This window comes from Prionailurus viverrinus, chromosome A2 (assembly GCF_022837055.1).
Source record: "Prionailurus viverrinus isolate Anna chromosome A2, UM_Priviv_1.0, whole genome shotgun sequence".
Lineage (NCBI taxonomy): Eukaryota > Metazoa > Chordata > Mammalia > Carnivora > Felidae > Prionailurus > Prionailurus viverrinus.
This window is the reverse complement of record NC_062562.1, coordinates 91894992-91916605: the sequence shown is the minus strand read 5'-3', so window position 1 is coordinate 91916605 and position 21614 is coordinate 91894992. Positions and strand designations below refer to the sequence as shown.

The window sequence follows — 21614 nt, the reverse complement described above, 5'->3', positions numbered from 1 at the left end:
TCAACTGTAAAAATATATATACTTTCTACCTGGTAACTTTTGTAAAAGTTATAAGCAAACTTATTTTAAAGATCAGCTCTCTTGCTTTTTTGGCCTAAGAATAGTTAGTATGTTTTTTTTTTTTTTCTTTTGTGAATTATGAGAACACCACTTAGAGATCAAGTAGAGAGTTGTTCAGTTTAAGGAATGTTAACTAAATGCCTGGTTCATGCAAAATACGTCTTCTACATCTTCCAATTATTGTTTAACAACCACCATGTGGAAAAGTACTGTAAATTGTTGCTATGTTGTTTGAAAATTCCTAGTATAATTATACAGGAAAATTTCAAAGCCAAATTTCTAGTCGCAGTCCCCCAAAATGATCTTTTCGTCTCTCATAACCAAACACTGAAATCTCCAACAGGACATGGTCCCATATACCTTACCAAATATTTATACCTTTTACGAAACCAAACAAAATCAACTGCACAGTCAGTAATGTATGAAAATAAAAGTTAGAAGACATATATAGTTTGTGCTATTGGCTACATCTATGTGTTAACCACTCACTCTCTATCCTACCTCAATGTATAACATTTTTAACCAACATTAAATTTGGAAACACATATCCAAAAGGAATTATAATTTGGTACCCTAGTTGAAACATGATGTTTACAACATCATGTTGTTACTACAACTACCAGAAAAATGAAAATGTCTCAGCATTGAAATGTAAGTCAGAATAGAATGCTTTTCATTGCAAATATTAAGAATACCAATTCTTAATGTTTAAACCACAATTATTATCTTTGCCCTAAAAATAAGTTATGTGTATTATTTGTAGTTATTAACATAATCAAAAAAGTTATCAATGTAAAAACAATTTCTATGAAAATCTTAAAGAAATTTTACTTCAAAAAATGTATCAAATAAGGTGTATCATGTCCAGATTTATGTCATGACTTAACCCCTGGTATGAAGTAAGCAATAGTTACTAACTCTACTATAAATCACAATTTATAGATTAGGTTTTTTTTAAAGCTGTTAGTATGTTAGCCTTTATGTCCTCATTATGTAAAGTTTTTATTTTGGCTGTAAAATATCACGCGAAAATTTAACAAGTTAAAATGCTGGGGAGCCTGGGTGGCTAAGTTGGTTAAACGTCCTACTTTGGCTCAGGTCATGATCTCACGGTCCATGGGTTCAAGCCCCATGTTGGGCTGTGCTGACAGCTCAGAGCCTGGAGCCTGCTTCAGATTCTGTGTCTCCCTCTCTCTCTGTCCCTACCCCACTCACACTCTCTCTCTCTCTCAAAAATAAATAAAACATTAAAAACAATTTTTTTAAAGCTAAAATGCTTTCACTTATTTGTAGGACTTAACTGCTTTAATCATAATATAATATCTCACTCTAGGTCAGTTATAAACAACCAGAAGCATCCAGACCAAATAACCATCCACTAGATTCCAAATTATCTGTAATCAAATTTCAACACTGCTTTCATTTTATAGATGAGAAAGAAGAGGCCCAGGGAGAGTCTGCCTAGACCCATTTCTGTTCACTGTAATTTCATGCTGCTCTATTCATAAGACAAGATTTGACAGATAGAGGAGAATCAGTCAACTGGTTTTCCTGGTTGGTTATGAGTTCTCAATGATAGCCTCGGAAATGAAAGAAAGAAAAGAAAAGAAAAGAAAAGAAAAGAAAAGAAAAGAAAAAACAGGCAATAAATATCTAGTGTGGCTGGGGTGAATATTTTTCATACAAAATTTAAATTCTTAGCACAGTTGTTGCCAAAAAAGTAAATAAGTGAACCACAAATCACATTATTTCAGAGTGGCTCAAGGAGTTCTGTTTGGAAAAAACGTTCTCATTTGCAGCTAAAATAAAACCCTTTGTTATAAAATATAGTAATGTTAAGAGAAAGTGAAACAGTATTTTACCATTAAGTACCTTAGAAAAAGTTTACACAAGACCAAATAAACCAAATAAACAGAAAGTGTTTTTGTTCAAAACCAAAATTCATTCAAGTGCACCATTACAACCATATCACACATAGTTATAGTAGGTGTTAACTTAATTTCTGAGATTTCAGCCAAAGAGTCTACTAAGAGATGGATATAATAAAAGAATATTTAATCATACTGAAAACAGAATTTGCTAACCCAAACAGTACTGAACTTTCATAAACAACTGAAAATAAATGCAACTATAATCTTTTCATTAATGTGGAAACTGGCCCTCAAACAGAAAAGATTACTGACCACAAGTAAATCTGCCTTGGTGATAAGCTGAATTTAATTCTAACGCATGAATATGACATTTATTCTTCAATTTTTTGGCAACAAATGTGCCTCTCTCTCCATCCCTACCCCGCTCATGCTGTCTCTCTCTCAAAATAAATAAATATTAAAAAAATTCTTTTTAAATGACATTTATAGGTAGATGGTAGGTGCATCAGAAACAAAACCATTTGTTCATTCATTCAATAATTTTTGAAAACTGAGTATCAAAGCTTTGAAAACATTTTACATTTTAAGAGTCATAGTGACTTTAAAGGAAAGACATGTAAAAAGAATTTTAATAAAATAAAAATATTAAGTTACATGAACAAACAACTCCTGAAATTAGAAATGCAGAAATATGTAGAACATAAAATTATTATGATGCCTTACAAAAATGAACTAAAGTCCATTAAACTATGCAATCTCCTCCCTGTTCTATAAAAATGAGAAATACGTGAGCAACATTTGAGCATTAAAAGTGATCAAAACTGTTGAATTTATGTATTAAAAAATTTAATGAGACAGCAACTTTCCATTACTTAAACAAAATATAACTTGATAATTACAAGTACTGTAAGTTACTCTATGCTAATTCCACAAAAATCATCAGGCCAAACTGGAAATATTGCATTATTTTTCTGGCTACAAATACAGATAAATAAACATAAGCATGAACTACCATCAGAAACCATTAATTCCTGCTAAATCCAAGAATCTGTATTATCTGGTAGAATTATAAATTTCTTTCCCTCTCTCATGTATTTAAAAAAGATTTTCAAAAATATCTGAGGCAATGTTATCAATAGTAGATATTATTTAAGTATTGTCATAGTATTTTTTTCTATGTGGTATTCACATTCAGAAGCCAAATCTAAATTTGGCATTCTTAATTTAATGGGGTTTGGAAGTAAAGTTCATATAAAATAAACCTGAAAAATAATCCAAAAATAACAAAGATTAAAACCACTAGTAAATCTCTCATTCTGTAAATAAATAAATATTTAAACTGCGGGATTAAAATTACTCCTTGAAAATTCTGGTTTGGTTGTAAAACATAAAGACCATTTTGTCTGTATCTACAAATAAGTACAAATACTAAAGACATTTTTCTTGCTCTTCACCCAGAAATGTTTACAGCAAATACAGTAATTAAGAGTACTACCACTACAATCATATGGCTCCAAACAGAAGCAAATATCCAAGTATGGGGGGATTATGGGTTTTAGAATTATAAACATTCAGAAATTATATAAAACATTATAAAACCAAAAGAAGAAAAATATTTCAGATGTTTTAAAACAGAAATAATAAACACTCAAATAAAAAATAAGCAGAAAATAATACCAATAGTAATCATGTAAAAAGACCACCAACAGGGAGAAAAAAAAAAAAAAGCCATTATTGACCAAAATGGGCTACATTAAAGCTAGTTCCATGTGATGTAAAAAGTTTTTGTTTTTTTTTTTTCTATTTTCGGGTTATTAAGAAAACTCACTCCAGAAAATAAGCAAAGGTCATAATCAGAAAATTACAAAAAAAGATTTTTAATAAACATGAAAATATACTCTATCTCATTTGCAAATAAATGCAAGTTAAAATAACAGAATATTTAATATATTTCATATCAATAAAAGGCCAAAAAGATATTTTCCGCTATCAGGTTAAAAATTTTTAATATTTACAATGATACAATGAGGACATGAAAAAAAATAACAATTATATACATTCTTATTGGTACAGCTTTTCTGGTAGACAATGTAGCAACATATATTGAAGTAAGAGTATATAAATCAGAATGTACACCCTATGATTTCATTAATTGTAACTCTAAGAATTCATTAGCTAGTACCACTAACAGGAAATAATTTTAAATAAATCAGAAAACAACATAAACATAAATGTTCAGGGATAAAACACCATGCTTATGAAAGAGAAAATTAGGAAATAATAAATAAGATATTAATTATGGTTAATTCATGCATTAGAATATTATTCACTTTTGTTAAATATGAAATGGAAATATACTCAAAAAAAGAAAACATTTGTTCAAACAAAATGTTGTATATGAATAGTCACAACAGCATTATTTATGAGAGAAAAAAAGTGGAAACAATCTAATGTTCCTTAACTAGATACACTAAAGGTGTTATATCCATATAATGGATAGCCATAAAAGGATGAATGAACTACTCATACACATTACAACATGCACGAACCTTGAAAACTTTATGCTAAGTGAAAGAAGCCAAACACAGATCATATATTTTATGATTTCATTTACATGAAATATCCAGAATAACTAAATCCATAAAAACTTAAAGTAAATTAGTGGTTGCCAGGGAAGTAGGGTGGAGAGAAAAGAAGTAACCACTTAATGGGTATAGAATTTATTTTTAGGGTGATGAAAATGTTCTGGAACCACCCAGTAGTGGATACATTAAATCAGTATTTAGTATATACTGTGAATATACTATATGTGAATATACTAAAAATCAGTGAATTATACATTTTAAGATGGTTAAAATCATGAGTTTATGATACATTAATCTCACTTAAAACTACTAAAAACAAAATTAAATGGAAAATACCATATGGCCATGAAAAGATGCCTACAATACACTAAGGGTAAAATACAGATCATAGCAAAGGAAATACAAATATGTATACATGCATATGCAAATACATATGTAATATATGTAATAGGTATGCCAGCTGCAATTTATATCTGGAATTTCTGGAAGATTTTATTAATACTTCCTACAGCTTTAAATTTGAATATCTTGTCACTTTTAGGAGGAGTAGGGGGAAGAGGAAAGGCAAAAAATGATTGGTAGTCCAAGAAGATAAAAAGTATATACAGAACAAGATTAAATTAAAAAGTCAACTCAAATAGTCTATATGGCAGTTATGGAATAAAATCTTAAAGTGTAGAAAGCAGCTTTTCAAAAGGCATCAGAAAAACAAGAAATAATCATGGCTACAAGTTTAATAGTAAATACAGTATAGGAATAGAATTTAATTGAAAAAGATACAGGAAGAATACAGAAATCTGAGTAACACTTAAATTTTGTCAGTTACTAATTGTTTCCATCATACTTGCTTTAGAAACTAAGGCTTTTTGTCTTTAGATTCTATGTGTTTACTTATTTACTACTGAAACTTAAATGTACTGTATTATACAGAGGTTAATTTTATTTCCTATGCAATTTAAGACACTGAACCAAATATACTGTGCTACATACCATGTTTCAAGAATTACTTGAATATTATGATTTTCTGAGATACAAAATCTGCTGGAGCTTTCCTAAATTTCCAAGTGAATAACTTAAAAGGGTGTTTCTCAGAATGGCCTTGTCCATTGTCTAAAAGCCAAATTCTGCTAACCTTTAGGGCCACTTTCTTATCTCTTATATCATGTTTTGGCCTAAGTATATGGGTTTTTATTGGGTGAGTTGCGTTCCTATGTTACTACAGAAACAATTCCAGTCTTATTTTGTGTGCAAGCCAAGAATCAAAAGTTGGAAGACCTTCAAAATGAACAAAGAAAATTCAAAAGCCACATGAACAGGTTTATATTTATCCATTGTTTCTAACAGTGTTTATATGATACTTCAAAAGGTGGCCTCATGGGGAGGTAACTATTTATCATCTAAGTCAGGAAGAGCTTTGAGGTTCAAGCCAGTGTTCCTGAGCAATGCTAAGTATCATAACAGTTCAACTGTATCGGAGAAATTCTAAAGCATCAAGTCACAGGCGTTCTAACTTATTTTAAGAATCTGAATCCAGACACTGTTAGGAGAAAAACGCAGAGATGATTATTCTTACATCAAGGACTCTTGTTTTCCAACAAATATTCACTGAGTGCCTACCATATCCCAGGCACTAGAGATAGGGGATACATCAATGAAAAAAACAGACAAAGATCTTAGCCCTGGTGAAGCTTACATTTTAGTGGAAGTAAAGACAGACAATACACAATAAACATAATAACTAAGTCACACAGTACGTTAGAAATTAAGACTTAAAAAAGATAGTGCAGGAAAAACAGGTCAGGACTGCTTGGGGGTGAAAGGAAGGGAGGTGAATTCGAATCTAAAATATGGTGAAAGGGTTTAGGCCTCAAAGAGAAATTTTGAAATGCATAGGGGAGTTAACCATGCAGATGTGTAGGAGAAGTATTTTCTGTACACAGGGAGTAAACACTGTAAACCAAGTAAACACTGCACCAAGGCAGGAATGTGCCTGGTGGAGTCAAGAGAAAGCAAGAGACCGATGAGGCTTAAAACACAGTAATGTAAAAAGCAAAGAGGGGTCCACTGTACACAAGTACAACCAGAAAATAATATTCAGAATCAAGGCAAAATCTAAATTGAATGTGAGTCAGCAAGGCAGTGTTAATAAGTACAATTAGCAGATTAATTCACAGGAAATTTTTTTATTGCTGAGTTTATCCATTGTATGGATATATATAATAGTTGGCTTAGCCGTTCATCTCATGAAGGAAATTTGGGTTGTTTCCAATTTTAATGATTATGGATAAAGCTGCTGTAAACAGCTCTTGGTGTAAATATAAGCTTTCATTTCTCTTGAGTAAAGGAGGGTCTCATTATATTTGATCACTGTTTTCTTTAATAAATAGTATCTTACTAATTGATAGTCTGCAGTCCTCTATGATACTCAGGTTTTTCATTCTAGTCACTTATATTCCATATAACCTTTACAAGATTCACTACTATATATCCCATCCCCACACCTTCTAGCTGAAGTTTACACAACTGTTTCTGACCACTTTACTACTAAATTTCATATTTTTCTTAAACTGTCTTAACAGTTTAGTCTAGACTATAGTCTATAATCAAAGTCACAGATGACATCTTAAAGAATTAAACTTTAATTTTAATTTGAGCCACTTTTATACTTCTTTCCTGTATAAAGCCTTTCCTGACCTGTCCAAGCAGAATTAATTCATTATTCTTTGGTGCTACCTCATGCTCATTAATACTTCTATTATAACTCAGTGACACTACTATACACCTTTATTTGTTAATGTAACCTCCTTCTGCCCTCCAAGACAGAATAGAGTTTCATATGAAAGCATACCTTAATTAATCTCCCGAAACCCCAGCACAGGGCCTAGACTGATTACTAAGTAAGAGAGTGGGACAAAGAGAATAGGTATGTGTATGTGAAAACAATCAGGGGAAAAAGGCAAAGTGGGGGAAAAAAAAAGAGGAAAGTATAGGTGAAGTGCCCAATTTAAGACACATACTCCAGAAGAACAGGAAACTCATGCTATGATTCACTTTCAAAGGAGAGGAAAAGTAAGAGTTACATTTAGCCAAGGAAAATGTGGAAAGGTGATGGTAAAGGAATGCTCTTTGGGGTTTCTTTTTTACCGTGTTGTATGACAAACTACCCAACTCCCTCAAGCAATTGGGGATCAAAGAGTAGGAATTTTAAAAATTATCAATGAAAAAGTGGTATCTTTCCACATTTCAAAATATTTTAATGGGCAACAATAGAATTTGGATGAGTTATATTTTTTAATTTACAGTAAATTTAATGTTGGTGTATAGTTCTATCATTTTTGAAAAATGCAAGGAGTAATGTAACCAAGACCCTAAGATATGTAACAGTTCCATCATCAAAGAACAAAACAAAACCAACAAACCATAAAACAACAACTCCTTCATGCTGGTGCTATATAATTAATACTGCCCCTCCTCCTACCCCCTCCCCCCCCCAACTCTAACCCATAATCCTATTCTCTGAAACTACAGTTCAGTCTTTTTGACAATGTCATATAAATGGAATCATACAGTATCTAACTTAGTCTTCTTCTTTCATTTAACATAATGCATATGAGATTCATTCATGTTGCTGTGTGTAGAAAAGGGTTTTTTCCTTTTTATTGCTGACTTTGTCCATTGTATGGATACATACAATAGTTGGCTTATCCATTGATCTCATGAAGGATATTTGGGTTGTTTCCAATTCTAATGATTATGGATAAAGCTGCTGTAAACAGCTCTTTGTGTAAATATAACTTTTAATTTCTCTTGAGTAAAGCAGTGGGATTTCTGGGAAACTATTTTGCATTCCCACAAGTAACATCTGAAAATTTCCACACATCCTCATCAGAACTTCATACAGGTACGTTGTAGCACCTGCTTGTGGTTTTAATTACATTTTCGAAATGAGTAATGAGGTTAAGCATCTTCTCATGTGATCACATGGCATGTATGTATCATCTCAGGTGAAGTAGCCATTCAAATCTTTGGCCCATTTTTAAAGTGGGTTGGTTGTTTTCATATTATTACATATGTACAGTTCTCTGCATATTCTGGATTCAAGCCCTTTGTCAAATATGTGATTTGCAGCTATTTTATCCCAGCCCATGACTTATCTTACTCTCTTAACAATGTCTCCTGGAGGACAAAAATTTTAATTTTGATAAGGTTCACTTTATACTATTTTTTGCCTTTTATGGATTAAATTTCCATTGTTGTATCTAAAATATATTAGCCTAATTGAACATAACAAAGGTGTTCTATAGTTTTAATATTTTTGTACTTTTAAATTTAGTCTATGATCCATTTTGAAATAACTTTTGTATACAGTGTGAGGGATGGGTCAATGTTCATTTTTTGCATACAGGTATCCCAGTGTACCTGAAAAAAGATTACCATTTCACCAGTGAATTTGCCTCTTCATCTTTGCTAAAAGCCAATCAAGAATAGTTGTGTGGATCTACTTCTGGACTCTATTCCATTCTATCTCTCTACCTACCTACCTATCTGAGCTTTCACTAACAACACACTGTTTTACGCAGTGTATCCTGACAGTAAGTTTTAGATAGTTTCAGTATACGACTTTGTTCTTCCTTTATGAAACTGTTTGGTCTAGTCTAGTTATTTGTCTGGCCATATACAGAATTAGTCTGGTATCTACAAAAAAGCCTGCTAAGAATCTGAGGTTGAATTGAATCCATAGACTAATATCGAAAGAAGTGACATCTTAATGTTCAGTTTTAGAAAAATTATCTTGTCCAAAATGTCAGCAGTACTAAAGTGGAGAAACCTTGTTACAGACTTCTATAGATGCCTACTGCAGACCAAACATTTGTGACCACCCGTTGTCAAAACCTAATCCCCAGTGAGATGGTATTTGGTGGAGAAGCCTTTGGGAAGTAATTAGGTCAAACACCCCCATGAATGGGATTAAGGCCTTTATAAAACACACCACAGAAAGCTCCTTTGTTCCTTCTGCCATTTGAAGACAAAGCAAAAAGATGGTAACTACAAACCAAGAAGCAGGTCCTCACCAGACATATCTGTCAGTGGCATGGTCTTTAATTTACCAGCCTCCAGAAATGTGAGAAATACATTTCTGTTATTTATAACCACCCACTCTATGGTGTTCTGTTATGGTAGCTCAAACACAATGGTTTTTAAGGAAGTTCTCTTCTAATAAATACTTGGTTGGTGAAGAGCTTTTATCGTAAATTAATGTTGAATCGTTGTCAAATTATCTATTGAGAAGATTCTATGATTTTTATTCTTTAATCTGTTAATAAAATGAAATACATTCATTGATTTTCAAATACTAAAACGACCTTTTGATTTGTTAATATTTATCAAGGATTCTAGTGTCTATGTCCACAAAGAGTATCAGTGTATAGTTTCCTTTTCTTGTGTGATTTTTGTCTAGTGTTGTATCAGGCTAATGCTGACCTCATAAAATGAGTTGGTAAGTATTGTCTCTTCTTTTGGGGAAAAGAATGAGGAGGATTGCTATTATTTCTTTGTTAAACAGTTGGTCACAATCAACAGTACAACTATTTAGGCCTTGAGTTTTCTTTGTTATAAGGTTTTTGGCTACTAATAGATATAATATTAGTTATCTATTTCTTTGTAAGTTTTGTTAGGTTTGTCTGTCAAGAAATCAGTCCATTTCATAGGAGTTGTCGAATTTACAGTCAGAGTTATTCACAGTATTCACTTACCTTTTGAATATAGAGTCTGCAGTAAGATGCCCTCTTTCACTCTGATACTGGTAATTTGTGTCGTCTCTTTTTCTTGGTCAGTCTAACCAGAGGTTTATGAATTCTATGAATGTTTTCAAACAGCTTTCATGTCATTGACTTTATCATTTTTATAGTTTTTTTATTTCATTGATTTCTGCTTCATGTTTTTGTTTGTTTTTGGCTTAATTTTATTCTTTTAGTTTCCTAAGGTAGTAGTTTAGATTATTGACTTTAGACCTTTCCTCTTTTCTAATACAGTATTTTAATGCTTTAAATATCTTTCTAAGCACAGTTTTAACCACATATCACAAATTTTGATATAATGCATATTAATTTTTCATTCAGTTCAAAATACTTTCTTTTTATTATTAAAGAATTTATTTTAAGTTCACCCATTTCTCCTATCTTCCCATCCCTCATCTCTGGCAGAACCAATCTGTTCTATCTATGAACTTTGTATTTTAAATTTATTTTTTTTTAGACTCCACATATTAAGAAAGAGCATATGTTTTCTGTCTTTCTTGGATTTATTTCATTTAGTATAATGCCCTTGAGGTCCATTACATGTTGTCAGAAATGGCAAGATTTCATTCTGTTTTTGTTTTTGTTTTTTTAAGTCTGGATAATATTCCATGGTGTGTGTGTGTGTGTATGTGTATATATATATATATATATATATATATATATGTATATATGTATATATATATATGTATATATACCACGTCTTCTTTATCTGTTCATTCCTTTATGGACACATAGGTTGTTTCCATATAGAGGCTACTATAAATAATACTGTAATGAACATGGGGGCACAGATACCTTTCAAGTTAGTGTTTTTGTTTTCTTCAGATAACAGAAAGCAGAATTGATGGATCATATAGTTCTATTTTTAATTTTTTGAGGTACCTCCATAATGTTTTCCATAGTGACTACACCAATTTACACCCCCACCGACAGTGCACAAGTGTTTCCTTTTCTCTGCGTCCTCACCAACACTTGTTACTGCTTGTCTTTTTGGTAACAGACATTCTGACAGGTGTGAGGTGATTGTGGTTTTGATTTGCATTTCCTGATGAGGAGTAATGTTGAATATCTTTTCATGTATCTGTTGGCCATCTTTATGTCTTCTTAGAAAAATGTCTATTTAGATGTTCTGCCTAATTTTAAATCAGTATTTGTTTTTGCTATTGAGTTGTAGGAGTTCTTTATATATTTTAGATATTAACCCCTTACTAGATATGTTTTGCATATATTTTCTCCCATTCAGTAAGTTGCTTTTTCACTTAGTTGCTAGTTTCCTTTGCTTTGTAGAAACTTTTAGTTTGATGTAGTTCCCACTTGTTTATTTTTGTGTTGCTTTTGCATTTGGTCTCAGGTTTAAAAAAATCACCACCAAGACTTATGCCAAGGCGCTTACAGCCTATGGGGTTTCTTCCAGGAGTTTCTACAGGTCTTTCATTTGTCTTTAATCCATTTGGAGTTAATTTATTGTATACAGTATAAGAAAGCGGTCCAGTTTCATTCTTTTCCTATGGCTATCCAATTTTATCGCAGAGGCTGTCCTCTCCCAATGTTTATTCTTGGCTCCTTTGTAATAAATTAATTGGCCATTTATATGGGGGGTTATTTCTGAGTTCTCCATTCTGTTCCACTGATCTATGGGACTGTTTTCATGATACCACCATACTATATTAATTAATAAAGCTTTGTAAGATAGCTTGAAATGAACATAGAATTTGTGTTTGCATTTATTTGTGTCTTTTTCAATTTCTTTCATTATTGTCTTATAGTTTTCAATATACAAGTCTTTCACCTTGATAAAATTAATTCCTAGGTATTTTATTCTTTTTGATGCAACTGTACATGGGATTGTTATCTTTCTGATAGTTCATCACTAGTGTATAGAAATACAACATATTTTTAAAAAATTGTTTTATTTATTTTGAGAGAGAGAAACCATGAGTGAGGGAGGGGCACAGAGAGAGAGAATCTCAAGCAGGCTCTGCAACCATTAGCACAGAGCCCAATGTGGGGCTTGAATTCATGAACTGTAAGATCGTGACCTGAGCTGATATCAAGAGTTGGATGCTTAACCAACAGGGCCACCCCTATGATATCTGTTATCCCGCAACTCGACTGAATTTGTTTATTAGTATCCTGCAACTTGACTGAATTTATTACTTCTAACAGTTTTTTAATGGAGCCCTCAGAGTTTTCTATACATAAAGTCCTGTCATCTACAAATATTGACAGTTTTATTTCTTCCTTTCTAATATGGATGCTTTTTATTTCCTTTTCTTGCCTAATTGCTCTGGTTAGGACTTCCAATACAATATTGAATAAAAGTGTTAAGAATGAGCATCCTTGTCTTGTTCCTTAATTTAGAGGAAAAGCTTTCAGCTTTTCACTGCTTCATGTGGGGTTAACTATGGGCTTGTCATATATGGCCTTTAATATGTTGAAGTGTGTTCCCTCCTATATCTACTTTGTTGAGAATTTTTATCATAAATGGATGTTGAATTTTCTCAAATGCTTCTGTGAGGTAATCATGATTTTTATTCTTCATGTTGTTAATGCAGTGTATCATACTGATTCACTTCCACAAAGCTGATGTTGTATCAGCTTCGTATCCCTGGAATAAATCCTACGTGATCATGGTGTAGAATACTTTTAATGTGCTATTGAATTCAGTTTGCTAATATTTTGTTAAGGATTTGTGCATCTGTGTTCATGAGGGATACTAACCTTTAATTTTTTTCTTGTGATATGTTTTCTTCTATGATGCATTTTCATTTTCCATTCAATTTAAAATACTTTGTAATTTTCCTTGAGACTTCCTCTTTGACCCATGAGTTATTTACAAGTGTTTTTTTTTTAATTTTCAAATTTTGGTGATTTTTCAGATTCTCCTGTTTTTAATTTCTAGATTATTTATAATCAGAGAATATACTTTATATGATTTCAATTCTTTAAAAAATTTTAAAGGTTTGTGTAATGGCTCAGAATCAGATCTTTGTCAATACTCTATTTGCCCTTGAAAAACACACATATTCTGCAGTTGTTGGATGAGCTGTTTTATAAATGTCAGTTAAGTCAGTTGGTTGATAATATTGTTCAGGTCTTTTTTGTCCTTACTGATTTTAGGTCTACTTGATCTATATTAGAAAAGGATTACTGAAGTTGCAATGTATAATTGTGGATTATTCTATTTTCTAGTTCTCTAGTCAGTTCTAACAGCTTTTGCTTTTTGAAGCTCTGTTGTTTAGGATTTATCTTCTTGGCAAATTGACTCTCTTTTTACTATGTAAACGTCCACCTTCAATCCCACCAATTTTCCTTATTCTGAAATCTATTTTTCCTTATGTTAATATAGTCAACTCCAACTTTCTTTCAATTAGTTTCTGCATGCAGTATCTTTTTCTTTTTTTTTTACTTTTAACCTATCTGTGTCACTATATTTAAAGTAGGTTTCTTTATATATTGAGTCTTCTTTTTTAAATGTTTATTTCTGAGATAAAGAGAGACAGAGTGTGAACAGAGGAGGGGCAAATAGAGAGGGAGGCACAGATTCTGAAGCAGGCTCCAGGCTCTGAGGTGTCAGCACAGAGTCCAACATGGGGCTCAAACTCACAAACTGCAAGATCATGACCTGAGCCAAAGTCAAACGCTTAACTGACTGAGCCACCCAGGTGCCCTATGAGTCTGTTTTTTTTTTTTAATTCTGTCCCTTTTAATTGGTGCATCATTTATATTTAAAGCAATTTATATTTTATATAATGTATATTTAATGCATTTAGTAATATGGTTGGATTTAGGTTTACCATTTTATTTTCTGTTTACGCCTTCATTTTTTCTGGCCTTCTTTCAGCTCATTTGAGTATTTTTAATCTCAATTTTAATCTATTTTAATCTATTTACTGGCTCTTGGGGTAAGTCTCTTGGTATTTTTACAGTTGTTGCTTTAGCGCTTACAATATAATATCTCATCTATAACAGTCTAGAGTTTTTAATTTACTATTTGAAGTAAAATAGATGACCACATTGGTCCCTTTACTTTCCATTACTTGTTTTAAGCGTCCCTTATACATGAAAAGATAAATGTTAGTAATTTTCACTTACAATAGTCATATTTTTAAAATATTCAGAAAAAAATAAAATGAAATAAAATATTGAGAAGAAAAAATATCTGCTATGTAACTTAGATATTCACCATTTCTATTGTTCTTTCTTCATTCATGAATTCCAAGTTTCCCTCTGGTATCCTCTCCCTTTATGAAGGGAAGAGCTTTCATTAGCATTTCTTTCAGATCAGGGGTACTAGTAATAATTCTAGTTTTCCTTCATTCGAGTATTTGCTTTGCCTTCATTCCTAACCTATGTTTCCACCAGAGATAGAATTCTGAGTTTTCAGTTTTTTTCTTTTAAAACTTTAAAAGATATTGTTCCACTGCTTTCTGCTCTCTTTTGCTACTGTCCAACAGGTTTCAGAAGCTCTGTTCTTCAGGATGGGTAATTTCTACTGATCTAATTTCAAATTCATAAACATCTCTATTATCTCCATTTTGCTATAAAGACCCACATATTCAATGTTTTATTTCAGATATTGTACTTTTTTGTTCAGATATTGTACTACATTTGTTCATTTTGGAGTTTTGTATTTCTCAATTCAGAACTTCTATTTTTCTACTCATTTCAATAACGTTTACATGGGGAAGCCAAGTAAGATGGGAGAGGAGTATGGCGACCCTAAGCTTGCCTCCTACCCCACACAGCTAGATAAATATCAAATCATTCTGAACACCCAAGAAATCGATCAGAAGTCTTAGAGAACAAAGTTGCACATCTACAAACAGAAAAAAAAAAAAAGACCTGGGGAAGGTAGGAACTGCAGAGAGGTGATTTGGGAGAAAAGAGTCAGAGTAGCTGCAGTGGGGAGGTATCTCTGATCATGGAGACATAGGCTAAGAGTGAAGAAAAAAAAGAGCAAAATAGCATAGAGGAGTGCTCAAGAAAACTATTCCCCAAAACGATTCACAGGTAAAAGCAGAAAATTTCAATACCACCAGTTTTTATAAATAGCAGAGTACAGAGTCTGAAATCTCAGAGGTTAGCGCCTGGCAATGCTTTGACGAGGAAGCACGGCAGAGCCCCAGGAGTAGGCAGCAAGGTATGAGGACATCCTGGGTCACCAGGGGAGAAGCAGTTCCCCTGCATTTGGTAGAGGTGACAAGGCCTCTCCACAGGCCAAAGACCAGGCAGGAGCCATAGGTCTGCCCAGTTCAACAATACAAGAACAAAGACACGAAGTAAGGGCAGCAAACCCTGGCAACAGCTGTGTATTGCGATTTACCATAAACTCCAAACTGCTGTGGCTGCAAAGTCATCCAGCTGGTTTCTAGGACAAGGATGTATTGACCAGAGTGCAGCAAGATGCTCCCCCAAAGGATCAGCACAGGTCCCAGCCACAAGGGTCTCTAAAGTATGGGGTTTTGAAACACAGCCCGGCCTGCGATAAAACCCACAAGGGTGGCATGGCCTGGCAAGTCAGGGATCTGACAAAATCTGGGGACACAGGAGGGATTACTGATTGCACATCTGTGAGGGTGTGAACTTCCTGCTCCAGAGACTAGAGAGCAGGGTGAAGCCATTTTCACCTCTAGCTCACCAGCACAGATCAACCTCAGTAAGTTAAATAGTGCCACCAAGTGGAAAACAGAGCCATTACACCAAGTTCCACCCCTGTGCCTCTCCATTAGGGCAAGTGGGCCTGAGAATCAAAACAGCAGCCCCCCACCCTACACCCAGAAAACCAGCATAAACCCCTTCCATGCACTAAGTCTAGTGATCATAAAGTGCTGCAAAGCTTCAGCATTAGGGGAAACAGGATCTAGCTTCCTTAGTTTTTTTTGTGGTTTGTGTGTTTTTTTGTTTTTGTTTTCATTTTTTCTTGGATACAGAAAGAGCAAATTTTTAATTTTATTTAATTTTTTACTTTTTATCTTTTTTGTCCTTTTTTGTTTTCTATCAAGTTTCTCTTAACAATCAGACCAAAACACACCTATGATCTAGCTCCTTTATTATTTTAAATTTTAATTTAATTTTATTATTACTTTTTCCCTTCAAAATGACAACACAGAGAAATTCACCCCAAAAGAAGGAGCAGGAAGTAGAACTCACAGCCAGGGATTTAATCAATGCAATATAAGATGTCTGAACTAGAACTTATAAAAAGTCTAGCTGGGCTTGAAAAAACCATAGAAGACTCTACAGAATCCCTTACTGCAGAAATAAAAGAGCTAAAATCTAGTCAGGCCAAAATTAAAATGCTATAACCAAGATGTAACCTCAATAGATGCCGTAACAGCAAGGATGGATGAAGTGGAGGAATGAATTAGTGATACAGCAGATAAAATTATGGAAAATAATGAAGCTGAAAAGAAGAGGGAAACAAAGGTGATGGATCATGAAGGTAGATGTAGGGAACTCAGCAACTTATTAAAATGTAGTAACATTCATATCATAGGAGTTCCAGAAGATAAAAAGAGGGAAAAGTGGGCAGAAGTTTTATGTGAGCAAATTATAGCTGAAAACTTCCCTAATCTGGGGAAGAATGCAGACATCAAAACCCAAGAAGCACAAAAACTCCCATTAAATTTAACAAAAGCCGTCCACTGCCAAGCCATATCATGGTCAAATTCACAAAATACTCAGACAAGGGAAGAATTCCCTTGAAAGCAGCAAGGGAATAAAAAGTCCTTAAACTAGGGAAGACAGATCAGATCCACGGCAGATCTGTCCACAGAAACTTGGCCTGCCAGAAAGGAATTAAAGAATATATTTGAAGTGCTGAATCAGAAAAATAGGCAGCCAAGAATTCTTTATCCAGCTAGGCTGTCATTCAGAATAGAAGGAGAGATAGAGAGTTTCCCAGACCAACAAAAACTAAAGGAGTTCATGACCACTAAACCAGCCACGCAAGAAATATGAAGGGGGATTCTTTGAGGTGGGGTGGGGGGGAAGGGAACAAAAAATAACAAAAACTATAAAGGAACAGAGAACATCACCAGAAACACAAACTTAACAGATAACACAATGGCACTAAGGTCTTATCTTTCAATAATCAGCCTGAATGTAAATAGACTAAATGCTCCAATCAAAAGACAGATGCTATCAGAATGAATAAAAAAAAAAAAAAAGATCCATCTATATGCTGCTTACAGAAGACTCATTTAAAAAAATTTTTTTTAATGTTTATTTATTTTTGAGACAGAGAGAGACAGAGTGTGAGTGGGGGAGGGGCAGAGAGAGAGGGAGACACAGAATCCAAAACAGGCTCCAGGCTCTGAGCTGTCAGCACAGAGCCTGATGCGGGGCTTGAACCCACAAACCATGAGATCATGACCTGAGCCGAAGTCAGACGTTTAACCGACTGAGCCACCGAGGCGCCCCTACAGAAAACTCATTTTAGACCTAAAGACATCAGCAGATTGAAAGTGAAGGGATGGAGAACCATCTATAATGGATGCAAAAAAAAAAAAAAAAAAGCCAGAGTAGTTATATCAGACAAATTAGATTTTAAACCAAAGACTGTAACAAGAGATGAAGAAGGGCATTATATCATAATTAAGGAATGTATCCATCAAGAAGATCTAACTTGATTTTCTTGTAATTATAAATATTTATAAATATTTATGCCCCCAACTTGAAACACCCAAATATATAAATCAATTACTAACAAACACAAAGAAACTCATTGATAATAATACGATAATAGTAGGAGACTTTAACACCCCCACTCACACTAATGGACAGATCATCTAAGGAGAAAATCAACAAGGAAACAATGGTCTTGAATGACACACTGGACCAGATGGACTTAACAAATATATTCATAACATTCCACTCTAAAGTAGCAGAATACACATTTTTGCAAGTATATATGTGATATTCTCCAGAATAGATTACATACTGGGTCACATACCAGCCCTCAGGTACAAACACAATGAGATCATACTATGCATATTTTCAGAACACAGTGCTATAAAACTTGAAGTCAACCACAAGAAAAAATTTGCAAACACCACAAATACATGCAAGTTAAAGAACATCTCACTAAAGAATGAATGAGTTAACAAGAAATTAAAGAATTTAAAAAGTACATGGAAGCAAATGAAAATAAAAACATGATAGTCCAAAACCTTTGGATATCCAAACCTCGATAGTCCAAAGGCAGCCTTAAGTGGGAAGTATATTGCAAAACAGATCTACCTCAAGAGGCAAGGAAGGTCTCAAATACACAACCTAACTACATATAAAAAAGCTAGGAAAGCAACAGTGGAAAAATAACAACAACAACAACAACAAGTCAGTGGAAGAAGGGAAATAAAGACTAGAGCAAAGATAAACGATATAGAAAGAAACAAAATAGTAGCAGAGATCAACAAAACTAAGAGCTGGTCTTTCAAAACCATTAATAAAATTGATAAACCTCTAGCCAGACTTACCAAAAGAAGAGAGAAAGGACCCAAATAAACTCACAAATGAAAGGGGAGATATCACAACCAACACCCCAGAAATACAATTTTAAGAGAACGTTATGAAAAATTATATGTCAACCAACTGAGCAATCTAGAAAAAATGGATAAATTCTTAGAAACATGCAAATTACCAAAACTGAAATAGGAATAGAAAATTTGAACATACCCATAATCACCAAAGAAATTGAAACAGTAATCAAAAATCTCCCAGGGGTACCTGGGTGGCTCAGTTGGTTCAATGTCTGACTTGGCTCAGGACATGATCCCATGATTTGTGGGTTCTAGCCCCACATCAGGCTCTGTGCTGACACCTCAGAGCCTGGAACCTGCTTTGGATTCTGTACTCATTTTTAGGTAACTATCTCTCTCTGCCCCTCCCCACTCATGCTCTTGCTCTCAAAAATAAATATTAAAAAAAATTTTTTTTTAATCTCCCAGCAAATAAACATCCAGGGCCAGATGGCTTCCCAGTGGGAATTCTACCAGATATATAAAAGAAGAGTTAGTATCTTTCCTTCTGAAACTGTTCCAAACAATAGAAATGGAAGGAAAACTTCCAAATTCATTCTACAAGGCCAGCATCACCCTGATTCCAAAACCAGACAAAGACCCCATTAAAAAGGAATATTTCATGATGAACATCTCTGATGAACGTGGATACAAAAAATTCTCAAGATACTAGCAAATAAAATCCAGCAATACACTTAAAGAATTATTCACCACAATCAAGATTTATTCCTTGGCTACAGGTATGGTTCAATATTTGCAAAGCAATCAATGTGATACACCACATTAATAAAAACCCTATGAGAAAGAACCACAGCTAGTATCATCCTCAATGGGAAAAACTGAGAGCTTTTCCCCTACAGTCAGGAACAAGACAAGGACGCCACTCTAACCATTACTATTTAACATAGTAGTGGAAGTATTAGCCTCAGCAATCAGACAACAAAAAGAAATAAAAGGCATCCAAATTTGGCAAGGAAGAAGTCAAACTTTCCCTGTCTGTAGATAATATAATACTCCATGTACAAAACCCAAAAGATTCGACCAAAAAATTGCTAGAACTAATACATGAATTCAGCAAAGTCACAGGATATAAAATCAATGTACAGAAATCTGTTGCGTTTCTATACACCAAAAACAAAGCAGCAGAAAAATAAATGAAAAAAATCAATCCCATTTGCAACCTCACCAAAAACAATAATATATCTAGGAATAAACCTAAACAAAGAGGTAGAAGATCTGTATTCTGAAAACTATAGGAACACTTACGAAAGAAACTGAAGAAGACGCAAAGAAATTGAAAAGCATTCCCTACTCCTGGATTGGAAGAACAAACATTGTTAAAATGTCTATACTGCCCAAAGCAATCTACACATTTAATGCAATCCTGAACAAAATACCATCCAGCCTTTTTAACAGAGCTAGAAAAAACAATCCTAAAATTTGTATGCAACTACAATAGACCCTAAATAGCCAAAGCAAACCTGAAAAAAAAACTGGAGGCATAACAATTACAAATTTTAAGCTATATTATAAAGTTATAGTCATCAAGACAACATGGTACTGACACAGAAATGGACACATAGATCAAAGGAACAGAACTTACTAAACTCAATACCCGAATGCCCGGGTGGCTCAGTCAGTTAAGCGACTGACTTCGGTTCAGGTCATGATCTCACGGCTCATGAGTTCAAGCCCCATGGTGGGCTCTGTGCTGACAGCTCAGAGCCTGGAGCCTGCTTCAGATTCTGTGTCTCCCTCTCTCTCTGTCCTTCCTCCAATCATATTGTCTCTCTCTGTCTCTCAAAAAAAGAATAAATGTAAAAAAATAAAAATAATACCCAATAAATAATCGTTAAATATATATATATATATATGTATATATATATATATATACACACACACACACACATACATACACACACACTATATATAAACACACACACACATACACACACACAACGGAGTATCACTCAGCCATCAAAAAGAATGATATCTTGCCATTTTCAACAATGTGGACGGAAAAACGAGGCTTTTATTATGCTAATAAAATATTATGCTAATAAAAATAAGTCAGTCACAGAAAGATGAATACCATATGATTTCATTCCTATGTGGAATGTAAGAAACAAAACAGATGAACATATGGGGGGTGGGGAATAAGGAGAGAGATGGAAAAAAACCATCAGAACCTCTTAAAGATAGGTAACCAACTGAGGGTTGATGGAGGGAGGTGGGGGGGGGATGAACTAGATGGGTGATGGGTCTTGTTGGGGGGGCACCTAGATGGCTCAGTTGGTTAAATGTCTGACTCTTGATTTTGGTTCAGTTCATGATCTCACAGTTTGTGAGATGGAGCCCCACGTTGGGCTCTGCACTCACAGTGTAGATCCTGCTTGGGATTCTCTCTTCTCTCTCTGCCCCTCCCAGGCTCTCTCTCTCTCAAAATAAATAAACTTTTTTTTAAAAAAAGAAAGGTACTTATTATGATGAGCACTGGGTGTTGTAAGTGGTGAATCACTGAATTCTACTTCCGGAAACCAATATTGTACCATGTTAACTAATAGAATTTAAGTAAAAATTTGAAAAAGAAAAGAAAAAAGGGTATTTACATCCCAGAGCATGGTTCTAATGGCTGCTATAGTATCTTTGATAATTAACCTCAGTATTAGCATCTTTGTCTTTTCTTTTTAGAACTGGCCATATTTTCCTGATTCTTCTTATGTGAAGCAATTTTGGGTTTTATAGTAGGTGCTTATCTTTAAATTCTGTATTCTGTTA

The 21614-nt window shown here is 33.8% G+C and overlaps 1 protein-coding gene across 4 annotated transcripts in view; it reads right to left on the bottom strand.

The window, feature by feature from the left end:
- Positions 1–21614, bottom strand: part of RUNDC3B (RUN domain containing 3B) — a 154971-nt gene that overhangs the window by 103959 nt on the left and 29398 nt on the right. The gene's annotated exons all lie outside the window — the stretch shown is intronic.